The 15274-nt window shown below is 39.8% G+C and overlaps 1 protein-coding gene across 15 annotated transcripts in view; it reads right to left on the bottom strand.

Annotated features, from left to right (window-relative positions):
* atp2b2 (ATPase plasma membrane Ca2+ transporting 2) overlaps positions 1-15274 on the bottom strand; it is an 838415-nt gene that overhangs the window by 784158 nt on the left and 38983 nt on the right. The gene's annotated exons all lie outside the window — the stretch shown is intronic.

Here is a 15274-nt window from a genome sequence, read left to right as displayed (position 1 = left end):
CTGAAAGTGGCAACTACACTGACAGCTTCCAAAACTACTACATCCTGGAACCCTCTTGTGTTTGAGGATCCAGATGCCTTACAAGACTGGTTATGGGGAGGGCCGATTTCATATTATACATGCCTTGACAAAGGCAGTGGTACAGCAGAATATTGGGCTGCGCTTAGACTGATCTGGTGTAGACATTTAGAGCAGGTGATTAGGCAATGTATCAGATACTGAGGAACTGTGGGAATGAGATCAGCCTTCGAAGGAGGATGAAGGTCTCCTTCTCTATTACAGGGCTGAGCTGTGTCAGGTGCCACAAGACAAACAGAACCTCATTGACAACTGGTTCCAGTAGATGAGAGCTAGGAGTAGCACACTATGATGGATTGTAAAGGAACTGTTCGATATCATGCCATAACATGGTTTGCATTGTCAGAGTGAACTTCAGCTTGTATTGGTTATGCTAGTATTCCCTTTGCTATAAATAAAAACTCATGTTTGTACTTGTCTGATTGCTGCTGCCTTTGATGTTCTCCTACTGGACAATGACGAGCTGCAGGTCGTCAGAAGGGACAAGGTAGCACTGAACTACAGGATGTAGTTAAGTACAGATAAACTGTGCGTCTGCAGATTAAATAAAAACTAGGGTGACAGAATGGGGTTGTATGTAAGACTGAGCGTCAACCATGTTAGCTAGGAGCTGTGAGCAGTGTAGCTTTGTGTCTGCTGCATCACTCCATTGCCAGTGAGGGGCAACACCAGATTGCTAATCAAAAGAGAAAATGCTGGAAAATCTCAGCAGGTCTGGCAGCATCTGTAAGGAGAGAAAAGAGCTGACATTTTGAGTCTAACTGACCCTTTGTCAAAGCTAAAAAAAAGGGAGGAATAGGGAGGTATTTATACTCGGCTGAGAGAAGGTGAGTCATGGCTCCAGAAGCAAAGGTAGCAATAAAGAGGTGATAATGACAGTGCGTAGAGAGATTATAGGGAGATTAGGAGCTGTGAATGACCAAGGTTGAAGCCAGTGCTATGTAACAAAATATGTGGGGGATGGGGGGGGAATGGGTGAAGCAGAGGCAAAATGGAAAACAGGGGAAAAGGGTAGCAAAGGGAGAAGAGGAGAGGAAAAGGGTGATGAGAGAGTAGGGAGCAAGAGAAAGAGAGACAATCAAGAAATAAGAGGTAAAGAGGTGAACCTTCTCTCAGCCTAGTATAAATACCTCCCTATTCCTCCCTTTTTTTAGCTTTGACAAAGGATCAGTTAGACTCGAAACATCAGCTCGTTTCTCTCCTTACAGATGCTGCCAGACCTGCTGAGATTTTCCAGCACTTTCTCTTTTGGTTTCAGATTCTAGCATCCGCAATAATTTACTTTTAACCAGATTGTCTGGAGGCACAGATGCCTTTCAAACATGGGTGGGCCCAAGGGATGTCAGTCTTCTGGCAGATATCTGCTGAGTGGCAAGTTATTGAAGGCAGGCATGTAACAAGATGGGGTTGGAATTGCAAGTGATGGATGCCATCTTTCTCTCACTCAGCCTCTAAATGTGATGACATCGGGTGTAGTGTGTCGGTCAGACAGGTTACGTATATGTCACGTAACCATAATAGTATACACAGTCCGTGTGTAAGTCTGTAATATTATGGCAGGGTAAATAACGTTGTTAATATGCTTTAAGATATTTACCTTAACAAGATGCTAGTCTTTGTATGCTGTGAGAGCTAACATTCAGGGAGGCACTCCAACCTTATCAGTCTGTCAGTGATGTTTCACCCAAGAAACCAAAACTAACTGAAGTCTATTAACCCAAGAGAAGTCTTGAAAGAAACGAATATATTATAAATGGCCTGAAGTATCTGTCTCTTACAATGCATTGGACTGGTTAACCATCTGAATTTTCATGAATGAAGCTGTTTTCCTGAGTTCTTGTGGCACAGAAAGGAAATGCAAAAGCTTAACATCAATTGCCAGCTAGGAATTTAAGAAAAAATTAAGTAGTTGAATGCTATTTGAACACATGGGCTGAAATGCATGCCCACTGAGGAAAAGGGATGTGACCATTTTAATTAATACCTTTGGTCTTTTATTGGGAAGGAGAACTATTGCTCTCAAAAATGAAAAAAACAGAGCATTTGCATCAATTGTTCGCTTTCAAAAGTGTGCAGATTAATAAGAAAATACTGCCTGTGAAACTGCAATGTAAGGCAATAAATATTTCACTCATTTTTTATAATTCTGTGCAACAAAACAAGATACTGCGAAAATGCTTTAATAAATGGACCACAGCATTCTGTTGGCAACATATATGTAATCTATTTTATTGTCATTTCCGAGTCGTTGACCACCTCGGAGTCAGGTACAGAAATAGTGGAGATAAATCTAAACCTGGGCGACTAACATCTTGTTTGCTATTAGTTTGCTATTTTGTGTCCTTTTTAAAAATTTACAAGTAAATTTCTTTTTATTTACTGTGCAGTAACTCAGCCACAAAGCATGAAATTGTTTCAAAAAATTCAATTTCTGTTGTTGAACATTTATGATGCTCTGATTTAATTCAACGGGCTGAATCGTAATTTTTGTTTTTTGGCCAAGTCTAAATTGCGCTGAGTTTTTGAGGTTTTTTTTTGCAATGAGTCCTAGTATGTTTTCTCGCCACATCTTACCAAACTTGCCTTATTAAGATTAACTAATTTCTCCATCTGTATGCTTCATTTATGAAAATTCAGATGGTTAACCAGTCCAATGCACTGCAAGAGAAAGATACTTCAGACCATTTATAATATATTCATTTCTTTTAAGACTTCTTCTTGGGTTAATACACTTCAGTTAGTTTCGGTTTCTTGGGTGAAACATCACTGACAGACTGATAAGGTTGGAGTGCCTCCCTGAACGTTAGTTCCCACGGCATACAAAAACTAGTATCTTGTTCAGGTAAATATCTTAAAGTATATTAACAATGTTATTTACCCTGCCATAATATTACAGACTTACACATAGACTGTCTCTGTGTTTACTATAATGGTTACATGACATATACATAACCTGGTAAAAACAATGACTGCAGATGCTGGAAACCAGATTCTGGAATAGTAGTGTTGGAAGAGCACAGCAGTTCAGGCAGCATCCGAGGAGCAGTAAAATCGACGTTTTGGGCAAAAGCCCTTCATCAGGAATTAACGCAGAGAGCCTGACGCGAAACGTCGATTTTACTGCTCCTCAGATGCTGCCTGAACTGCTGTGCTCTTCCAGCACCACAAATCCAGAATATACATAACCTGCCTGACTGAACACACTACACCTGACTTCATCACATTGAGAGGCTGACTGAGGGAGTGGTGGAAACCTTTAAGAAAGTTAAGAACAGGAATAGGCCATGATGGATTATTTGAGGTATAATGCCATATGTCTGCCTTTGGCCCATATCGGTTAATACAATTACCTAACACAAATTTATCCATCTTAGATTTAAACATTAAGAACTGATTCAGTGTCAACCGCCATTTGTGAAAAAGTCAGTTCCAAACATCTACCACGCTTTGTGTGTGGGAAGTGCTTCTTAACATTTCTCCAGAATGTTATGGCCCTGATTCTCAGACAAGGGCATCGAAGGCCAAAGGGCCTGTACTGCGCTGTATTCTTCTATCTAAGACAATGCCCCTGAGTTCTAGCATCCCAACCAGTGGAAATAGCTTATTTTTAACTACCCTGACCTTTCTGTTAATAGCTTGATGACTTAGATAGATCGCCCTTTAACCTTCTAAATTCTAGATTAAAGAAGCCTAATTTATATGTTCTCTCCTCATAACTTAAACCCTGAAGTCCAGGTATCATTTGTGTAAACAATACATTCTTCCTGAGGTGTGGTGACCAGATCTGCTCTCCAAGTGGGGTCAAACTCAGGTTTCATTTGCTGCAGCATAACTTCTGGATCTTTGCACTCCAGTTCCCAAGACATAAAGACCAGCATTCCATTAGCTTTCTTGATTATTTTCTGCATTTATCCTTGGCATTTTAAAGACCTATGTACCAGAAACCCCAAGTCCCTGTGGACATCCAGAACGTCGCAAGTTGTAATGTCATGCAACTGTCTTAAACATACAATGCCCATGCGGTCTGGAATTAATAACATAACAGACCATAAGTGTATTTTAGTGCTCACATATCTTGCCCAGATAATTCCAGATTTTCCTCAGATAAATGGATTATACTGGCATCGATCAGAGCAACTATAATTTCAGTACTTAAGGTGATAATAAAGTGGGATAATTAGTGTAACTGCTCTATCATTATACTAACTTGCCCTTTTAGTTACTGTAATAATGTTAATGTTGTTTGTATCTCATCTAATTTACATTACAGTTTAGTTTTACTTACACTGAAGTGACAGGCTTGACAGTAAATTCAATAATTCTAAGGTTTATTCTATCTAATGATTTGGCTCAGTCTTTTGTCTTGGCAGCAGGGTCACTGCTTGTTTATTGAGTTTTATTTCTTTATTTAACCCTGCAGTTACATGTTCTGCCAAATGAAACAGTTTGCCCACTGGCATTAGTATCAGTTTAACAGGTCACCATACCAAGGGAATGACAAAGGGTAATCAAGTCATGGCAATGGAATAACGCACCTCAATATTTCACAAATCATCAAATCTGCCAGCCATTACTAATGGAATAAAATGGTAAGAAAGAAGACACTGCAATCGCATTCTAAGAGGTTCTACAGTTTTAGATGAATTCTGCACTATACAAGGGTAAAATGGCAATGAAGGCCATTGAGCACACATACTCTCTATTATAGATTTCCTGCTCAGGTTCAGTTACTTCCATCGATGATTTTAAAGTCCAAATCCATAAGCAGCACACCATATGGAAACTCAAATATGTTAAGTCATTCATAGTTGGAAATGTCTTCCTTACCAAGTGTATTATTCACCTTCAGCATGGTGCAAATACCACGCACAAGGCTTGCCGCCAGTAAGGTAAGAAAACGTGGAGGGCAAATCAATGTAAGCTTGTCATAACAAGAGAAGAACAGTAGCACTGGAGAAAACCTGCAAATAGTTAGTTACCGAGGGAGGAAGGAAAATGAGGCACGAGTTCATTTTGACCCAGTTTCTAATTATGACCCTTTTTCAAAAACAAGTTTTAAAAATTGGTCCTATTGCAAAGAATCGAAGAACATTCCATGTGCACTGAAGGAATTCATGGTTCTTTGCAGGCAGAAAGAACATGTACTTAACAAAATAAGTAACAGCCATTTGCTGGTTCATTTCTCATGGTTCATGTCCTGACCAATCAGACACATTCTGGCTGGTTTAAAATTTAAATAATGCCTGGCAATAAACCATGAATCTTCATTAATTGAGGCCTTTCCCGACGCAATTCCTCAAACACAGTCCAGTTACCATAACCAGCATTCTGTTCTCACACTGTATAAATGATGGTTATGCTTTAGAGTTTGAAATGCAGAACCTCAACAAAGTGTGTTTTTTTGTCAGTATTACTAATTGTAATATTACTGCTTGACTGCTTCCACAACCTATTATTACAGTTGGAGGCAGGTCCACAGTTTAATTTATACTGCTAAGAACTCAGTGAGTACCTGTATTTAAAGTGAGACTATGCATACAAATGTTTGCTTTTATAGGGACTAAAGGACTTGAAGGGTTTTAAGTAGATTGATCAAGGAGAGTTAACAATGGGGGAATAAGGAGCCAATGGAATTAGCAGAGTGGCATAGTTGGCATAGAAAGTATGAGGGACTACAGAGAATGGATAGAAGGGCATAGGTTGTCATGGATGTATGAGGAGTCTCAGTGGTTAGTACTGCTGCCTCACAGAACCAGGATCCCAGGTTCGATTCTAGCCTCGGGTGACTGTCTATGTGGAGTTTGCATATTCTCCCCGTGTCTGCGTGGGTTTTCTCCGGTGCTCCGGTTTCCTCCCACAGTCTAAAAAATGTGCAGGTCAAGTCAATTGGCCATGCTAAATTGCCCATCGTGTTAGATGCAGAGGGAAATGGGACTGGGTGGGTTACTCTTCAGAGGGTCAGTGTGGACTTGTTTGGCTAAGGGCCTGTTTCCACACTGTAGGGAATCTAAAGGGTGGCATGGTGGCTCAGTGGTTAGCACTGCTGCCTCACAGCGCCAGGGACCTGGGTTCAATTCCCATCTCAGATGTTTTGTGGAGTTTGCACATTCTTCCTGTGTCTGAGTGGGTTTCCTCCGGGTGCTTCAGTTTCCTCACACAATCCAAAGAAGATGTGCAGGTCAGGTGAATTGGCCATGCTAATTTGTCAGTAGTGTTAGGTGCATTAGTCAGGGGTAAATGTAGGGTAGAGGAATGGGTCGGGGTGGGTTACTCTTTGGAGGTTTGGTGTGGAATTGTTGGGCGGAAGGGCCTGTTTCCACACTGCAGGGCATCTTATCTTAAAAGAAAGGGTATGGGAGGGATAGGGGCACAGGGGGTGTAATGGGCAATGTAGGATAGGTAGTGGGGCATAGGTTGTCATGGAGGCTATGAGCAGCCAGAAGGGAGTAGGCAGGGTCAAGGTTTGGCACTGGTGATAAGCAGTAGGGGATAATCAACTTGACCCTTCTATATCACAACTAGGATGAAGTCCCCCAGTACAAAAGGTTGGCCTTTAAAGCAGCTCCCTTTGGGGCTTAGCAGCCCCTGATACTGTCTCTGAACTTTTTACATGCACGACGGGCCTGGCTCCATCCGGAAACCCCCAAAATTCCAGGGTTTCTCCCAAGGTGGATGGCAAAGCTAGGAATTTCCTGACTCTGTGCACCCGCCTAGGGGGCAATACCAGGTTCTGCTCTTTCTTCTGATGCTGAAATTATTTGCAATTTATGAAGATATCAAGGTTAAATTCAATTTTGCTGTTCTTTATTTGCTCATTTAAAACGAGTCAATTTTCTCCCTCTTCCAACAGTGCTGTGATAAGATGCAATGGACACTAATGACTTTCTGATCCTTTACCCAAGTGATCATTATTCATGTGTGACAGCCAACATTAGCAGTCTATTGAAGTATAGGGGAAGGAGAAAAAAAAGGAGTATCAGATCCTGATAACAATCCACAGCAACAGCCCTTCTTATTATTTCCTTTCTGCTTTAAATATTTAAATCAATGGATTCACGCTCTGCTGCATTTTTTCATGAATGTCAACTATTCAAAAGTAATAAATGGCTAGCCACAGGAGAACGTGCCTTCATAATTTTACACCTTATCAAAGAAATATTGAAAATAAAATCAATATTTCATAGTCCTTCTGCCGCACAAGTAAAATATTGTGAACCAATGAGCAACAGCAATGCATACACCTAACAAATCTATTTCTGTAACTGAACACACGAGAGTAGAAGTAGGCCAACTGGCCCACTGAGTCTGCTCTGCCATTCAATGAGATTGTGGCTGATCTGGCAATCCTCAATTCTATTCTCCTTCCTTTACCCCATAACTTTACACCATACCCCATTTGCTGTCTGATTAAAAATCTGTTCAATCTTGGCCTTTAGTACACTTAATGGCTGAGCCTCAAAAGCTCTCTGCAGTAAAAAGAAGAAATTCCTCCCCACCTTTGTCTTAAATGTGTGGCCCCTTACTCTGGGATTATGCCCTCAGATTCTGAGCTCTGTCGCAGAGCTCTGCATCTATCTGTCAGGCCCCATAAGAAACTAAAGTTAAAAATCACAACACCAGGTTATAGTCCAACAGGTTTAATTGGAAGCACTAGCTTTCGGAGCGACGCTCCTTCATCAGGTGGTTGATGAAGGAGCGGCGCTCTGAAAGCTATTGTGCTTCCAATTAAACCTGTTGGACTATAACCTGGTGTTTGTGTGATTTTTAACTTTGTACACCCCAGTCCAACACCGGCATCTCCAAATCATTTTTCAATAAGTTATCCTCTCGTTTTTTTAAAACTCCAATGAGTACGGATCCAAACTACCCAACCTCTCTTCATAAAAAAGAAAATCCCTCTGTACCTTGTATCAACTGAGTGAACCTTCCCTGGGCTATCTTCCCTTAGATAACGGGACCAAAATTGCTCACAGTGCTCTAGACCAGCTCTGACAAGTCCCTTGTATAGTTTTTAAAAAGAAAATCTCCCTCTACCAATTGAAATAAAAGCCAACATTCAATTTGCTTTCCCTATTACTTGCTGAGTTTATATGCTAGATTTTTGTGATTCATGCACATGGACATGCAAATCAGTAAGATTGGCATAGTCAATGAGGAGAGTTCACATCCAGAGTGAGACACAACTCAGGTGAGTATAAAGTTCAAGGAATTTGGAGGCAGTGTGGGAATTTGGAGCAGCAGGAAAGAGGTGCTGTGTGCTTGCTTTTTTTGGCTCATAGCCAAAGGTTATTTTTAAGGCTTTTCTTTTAAACAAGATAAATTAAAGCCTTAGCTTAGCCAGATTAGGGGCCAGCACAAAATAGTGATATCACCAGGTAAACCATAAGTTAATCGGTTAGTGAGAGCTATTAATTTACTAACTATTTTAGGTTCCTTTCAAATTGAAGGTAAATAGGGGAAATCTTTCCAGGCTACAAACAAAAAGGCCAGTTTGAACGTTGTAAAAATCAAAATAGGAACTAAGTAAACACAATATAATGTGTTCTACTGCAGGTTGTGGGAGCTGGAGGACCCTATTATGGTTCAAAGTGATTACATCTGTAGCAAGTGATGGTTGCTGGATGAACTCCGGGTCAGGGTTGATGAGCTGGAGTCTGAGCTTTGAACACTGCAACAGATCGAACAGGGATAGGGTTACCTGGATGCTGTGTTTCAGTAGGCAGTCACAACCCTTAGATTAACTACCTCAATTTCAGTCGTTAGTCAGGGACAGGAGGGTGTGACTAAGAGCAAGACAGGTAGAGGGATCCAGGAGGTAGCACTGAAGGAGCCTCAGACCTTGAGCTTGTCTAACAGATTTGAGATTCTTGCTCCCTGTGTGAATGAGAGTTGGGGCTGAGGGGATGATGAGGAAACTGACCATAATGCTAAGGTAGAGGGAGCCAATAAAGAGGGAGAGAAAAGAGAAATATAATTATAATCAGAAATATTCTAGTCAGGGGAATAGAAACTGCTCTCTGTGGCCAGGATTGAGAGTCCCAAATAATGTGTTTCCTGCCTGGGTGTCCAGTTACAGGATACCCCAACTGGGCTGCACAGCAAAACATGGAATGGGAGGTAAAAGATCCATTTGTCGTGGTCCACATACGTACCAATGATATGTCACAGAGGAAGGAGGTACAGCTGAGGGAATATGAACAGTTAGGGGAAAAATTGAAAAGCAGAACCAGGAAGATGATATTCTCTTGATTGTGACCTGAGCCACAAGCAAATTGGCACAGGGTCAGCAAGGTTAAGGAGATAAATGCATGGCTCAAAGATTGGGGTGGGAGAAACAGGTTTGAATTCATGGGACATTGGCACCAGTAGCAGGGAAGGAGGGAGGTATGCCCATGGGACAAGCTCCATCTGAATCATGCTGCAACCAGAGTCTTTGCAAATCACACAACTAGGGCTAGGGATAGGACTTCTCATTAAACAGTGGGAGTATGGGAATCAGTTGCATGGAAAAAGTTAAAGACAGGGGGGTCTCAGCAACGCTTAATAAAGTTTCCAGAACAAATAATAGGACAGGTAGTATGGAAACGGTCAGGAATCTAACTTCAGGCACAGCCGATAAGGTGGAAGGTCAAGCAGGACTGCGAGTGTTATATTGAAATGCACGCAGTTTACAAAACAGGGTAAAATGAACTTGTGGTGCAGATTGAAATTGGCAGGTACAATGTCGTGGGTATCACAGATGTGGCTGCAAGGGAATCAGGGCTGGGAACTAAATACTGTTTAGATCAGAGTGGTGCTGGAGAAGTACAGCAGGTCAGGCAGCATCCGAGGAGCAGGAAAATCGACATTTCGGGTAAAAGCCCTTAGTGAGCTCTTCATCATCTATTCCTGATGAAGGGCTTTTGCCCGAAATGTCGATTTTCCTGCTCCTCGGATGCTGCCTGACCTGCTGTGCTTTTCCAGCACCACTCTGATCTAAACTCTAGTTCCCAGCATCTGTAGTCCTCACTTTTGCCCTGGGAACTAAATATGCAAGGATACATTCCTTTCAAAAGAACAGGCAGATGGGCAGAGGGGAGGCTTACTTTATCAGTAAAACATGAAATTAAATCAATAGCAAGAAGTGGTATACAGTCAGAAGTTGTAGAATCAATGTGGGTACAGTTGATGAAGCACAAAGGAAAAGAGACCCTGAAGATATTGTGAACAGGCCGGCTACGGGAAGTCAGGGGAAGAAAATAAATCAGAAAGGTAGATAGGGCATGTAAGAAAGGCACTATTAGAATAAACAAGGGGGACTTCCATGTGCAGGTGGACTGGGAAAAGCAGATTGGTAGCAGTCCTCACGAAAACGAATTTATGGAATGTCTATGAGATAGTTTCTTGGAGCAGCTCGTGGTAGAGTCCACAATGGAACAGGTAATTCTGAATTTGGAGATGTATAAAATGAGCTCATTCCCGAAGAAGGGCTTATGCCCGAAACATCGATTCTCCTGCTCCTCGGATGCTGCCTGGCCTGCTGTGTTTTTCCAGCACCACATTTTTCAACTCTTTTATTAGGTTGCCAATCTTCTATCTATGTGCATAGACTGCATCCAACACCATAGGATTCCCGGTTGAACACCTTTAGAAATTTAAGAAATCTTTGGGTTCCCCATTATCTATCCTGCTTGTTACCTCCTCAAATAATCTGAAAGTATTGTCAGCATGTAGCCATAGAGGCTCTGCTTTATTTTACTGGGGAAAAATGAGATGAGGTCTAATTGATATATACAAGATTTTGGATGTGAGTTTGCTCACTGAGCTGCAAGATTCATTTCCAGACGTTTCGTTACCTTACTAGGTAACATCTTCAGTGGGCCTCAGGCGAAGCAATGCTGAAGTAACATCACCACAGGAAATGACATCACCAACCCAAAGAAACCCAAACATATAAATAGAAAGCAAGAATTTTCAACTTGGCTTTGCCTGACGCCCATTGAAGATGTTACCTGGTATGGTGACGAAACATCAGGAAATGAACCTTGCAACTCAGTGAGCAAACCTACATCCAAAACTTCAACCTGAGCTACAAATCTTCTCAAAACCCGCTAATATATACAAGATGCTAATGGGGTTGATAAATAGAGATAGAGCGGATGGTTCCTCTGTATGGTAATGTAGAATGAGAGGTCATGGTTTACGCTAAGGGGTGACAAATTTAGGACTGAGATAAAGAGGAATTATTTGTCCCAAAGGTTAGTGAATCTGTGGAATTCACTACCCCAGAGTACAATGAACTCTGACACATTGCATAACATTTTTAATTAGTAGTGGGTTAAAGGGCTGTGAGGAGCATGCAGAAAAGTGGAGTTGAAGCCAAGAAGAGGTCAGCCTTTCCCATATTAAAATGATGAAGCAAGTTCAAGGGCCTAAATTGCCAAATTCTGCTCCTAGTTCATGCAGTCTCATAATAGATGCAAACATTTTCTCATTGACAGATTTTCATAGTTATCTGATTTATTTTGCCTCACTAATTTTTCAGGAATCTCAGACTTTGACAGAATCTAAGGATTTTTGGAAGATAATTACCAGTGCATCCACTTTCTTTAATATCCAGGGATGCAATCCATCAGGTCCAGAGGACTGAGTCATAAAGCTGCACAGCACAGACTTTTCGGTCCAACTCGTCCATTCCGATCAGATATCCAAAATTAATCTACTCCCATTTGCTGGCGTTACACCCATAATCCCTCTAAACCGTTCCTATTCATAAACGCATCCAGATGCCTTTTAAATGAGTGACTTATCAGCCTTTAGCCCCACTAGTTTCCCAGTACTTTTTCTGTAGTGATAGTTTTTTTTAAACCCTCCACCACCTTTGCCCCCTGAATCTGCAGGTATTTTTGGAATGATATTCACATTTCTCCTGTGAAGACTGATACAATGGGTTTATTCAATTTCTTTGCCATTTCCAATTATTTTCCCAGTCTCATTCTCTAAAGGGGCCTGTGTTAACTTTGGCTTCTCTTCTCCCTTTTATATATTTTTAAAAAAGCTTTTACAGTCTATTTTTATTTTACTTTCTTGCACTTTGTTAATTTTTAGCCATCTTTTGTTGTTTTTTAAAACTCTCTCAATATTCTGGCTTACCACTAATCTTTGCTCCATTGTTTGTTTTCTTTTTCCTTTCAATTTGATTCTATCTTTAATTTCTTGGCGCTTTATCCCCTTCCTAAAATCCTTTTTTCTCACTGGGATATGTATTTGTTGAGAGTCATGAACTATTTTCTTAAGTATCTATCATTGTATATTGTTCATTTATCTTTACTGCTAAACTCTTGTCTCAATTCACTCCAACCAACTCTTCCTCCACTCATTTGTAATTATCTTTATTTAAGTATAGCACAGTAAATTCCAACCTGAGTTTCTCACTCTCAAATTGAATGCTAAATGCTATATTATAGTCACTGTTTCCTAGGGATTTTTTTTCTCTTGGAGATCATTTATTAAAACTGCCTCCTCATTACACAACACCACACCTAATAGAGTCTGGTGCCTGGCTGAATCCACAACATATTATTTAAGGAAACTGACACAAACACACTACTAATTCTTCTTCACATTCAACTCTGCCAATTTAGTTTTCCCAATTTACATGTGGATTAAAGTCATCCGCATTTAATGTACTGCCTTTATTTACATGCCTTCATTATCTTCAGATTTATTCTCTGTCCTACAGCACAGCTATTATTGTGAGGCCAATTGACTACTCTAACCAATTTCTTACCTACATACAGGTTTTACGCCTTCATATCCTGGGTCATTTCTTACTATCATACTTATTCCATCTCATATCAACAAAACCAGTTCATTTATGTTTATTCTACCGAAAGTGATCTGAAAACTACAGGGAGCAAGTAGAAGTAGATAATACCCAGTGGGGAAACAAATAGTCTTTCCAAGGACATACTAAAACTGCAAAATAATCATATTATGTAAGCTTCACTATTTATTCTCATAACCTCACAACATGGCACAGCTCTTAGTCGAGTGAAGAGACACTTACGGAGAATGAAATCTTGCACTTTGTCTTAAAGCAAATTTAAAGAAAACTAATCATCAGGGCAATGTCCCTAACTGTTATTTGGTTCTTTTTAATTAAACAAATGATAGCCTGTTGAGAGTCATACAATGAATATACAATGACACAGAACAAAGAAAACAGAACTGGGGGAATAAAAGTTTAAACTTGTATTCATTAGAGTACCTGATCACATTGCTGGAATGTCTGAAAGCAATGCACAGAATATTATGTTTGGAGTACAATCATTGTTGTTATGTAAAAATCTGCAAGTAAGCGGATAAAATAAATGTCACATTCACTATTATCCGTTTATAATCTGAGTCATAAGGATAAACTATAGCCCTAACCAGCTTAAGCAGCTGGAACTATTTCCCAAAATGCTCTTTAAAAGAAAAAAAAACAGTGCTTGATCTGCAAACCACAAATTCCCCATAAACTGTTCATGCTTTCTTTTAACTGTTTGAAAAATAAATGGAGCATCATCTATCTGTTTAATGGTAACTTCACAACAAAGATGTTAAAAATTTATCTAATAGTATCTAATAAATCGATACCAAGAGACTGATGATTTATTGTCAGTTAGAGTGCTGTTTAATGGGGTGCTGGATTTCCCATTGCTCTCCTCCCGTGTCCAACTAAAAACTTAAGTGTGGAATATTAAATCCAGCACAAGGTTTCTCTGCATTGTAACAGTATTCTGACCAAAGTGTCAGAAACCATTAATGGGAAATCTGATTATTTTTAATCACAATACTGCTGGCAATATTGTGAATTAGTGTTGTGAAGTGCTCAAGTTTTCAATGCAACAATTCAATAAAGCCATGTAAAAAGATAACGGAGCGAAAAGCACAAAATCAGGAGAAGCCTTTGGGAGATATTCAACTCCAAATGTTTTCTTGAGTGCACTGAGCACTTGTCCAATAAAGGAACTTCAAATATTGCCTACAGGCTAGCAGCTTTATTTTGTGGTTTCTTTTTCTGAAATGTACATAATGAAAAAAATGATGTGGCTGCTTCATAAATCGCAGAATTGTTTAATTATATAAAAATGTTCAACAACTACTTTTCCCTACCCTAAATAATGTAACCAAAAAGCGAAGCAGAAGTTGAAATAATTTTCAATTACAAGTGATTATTAATTTATAACTTACATCTCCATTATTTAACAACACATATCATAACGTTCCTTTTATTTCATGTTGATTAGATGTACACATGGTGAAAATTAGGTAAAGGACCAAAATTCCTCATTCTATTCGCCAAAGTAAAGAATACAATGCAAACAAATGACTGAACCAAATGAGACTCTTCTGGGAAATATTATTAGAAATATAAATTTTCCACATTTAATGTCAAAAGATTTTATAATATATTTGTACTTGGAGCATGACACACACTTCAAATATTTGAAATCATCCTAATTTTACAATGCAGAAAACTTCACAAAGCAAACAATATGCAGAGACATTGACAGGGCTTATTGCATAAATAGTCCACCTCAAGGCTCCACTTAGATTTTGCAATGCAAAATGTTCATTGATCTAAAACAAGAAGTGTACAATACACCAATTTCCACCAACATCCATCTGAACAGGTTGCTGGCAAGTTATACAAGAGCAACCTGGCCCTCTGCTAGCTTTTCCTTCCACTTTGTGGCCTTTCCCCACAGTTAAGCAGCTTTCAACAGAGTGAAAAGACAAATCTGTGCTTCATTATTCAGTTGAGTACCCTCATGTGACAAACTTCTGGCGGCAAACTAATCCCACCTAGCGTTATATCAGATAGTGTGTTGCTATGAATAAAACAATTTATAATGGGTAAATTAAACTGAGCGTTGGTATGGGTAATCTAGACAACTGTGACAACAGTTGGGAGATCTCTTCACATTTCCTCTGAAAAGTAGCAATGAGCAGATGGGGTGTTCATGATACGACTGACGTATGCTGTTTCCAGAAATGACAGGCTGAATTCACTAGAGACCCAACTGCAAGCAATGGAACAGTCAGTCAGTCAATCATTGAGCATTGCAGAAAGAAAAGGAATATTTATTCTCAGGATGAACATCCAATTTAGTCAATACAGTATTCCTTTCAACCACTGGGAGGATATAATGGAGATATTTGACGTTAT

This window comes from Chiloscyllium plagiosum, unplaced genomic scaffold, assembly GCF_037043375.1.
Source record: "Chiloscyllium plagiosum isolate Xiang-an unplaced genomic scaffold, Cpla_swu_hap1 HiC_scaffold_14, whole genome shotgun sequence".
Taxonomy (NCBI): domain Eukaryota; kingdom Metazoa; phylum Chordata; class Chondrichthyes; order Orectolobiformes; family Hemiscylliidae; genus Chiloscyllium; species Chiloscyllium plagiosum.
Note: the sequence above shows the minus strand (reverse complement) of the source record. Positions and strands in the feature narration are given on the sequence as shown.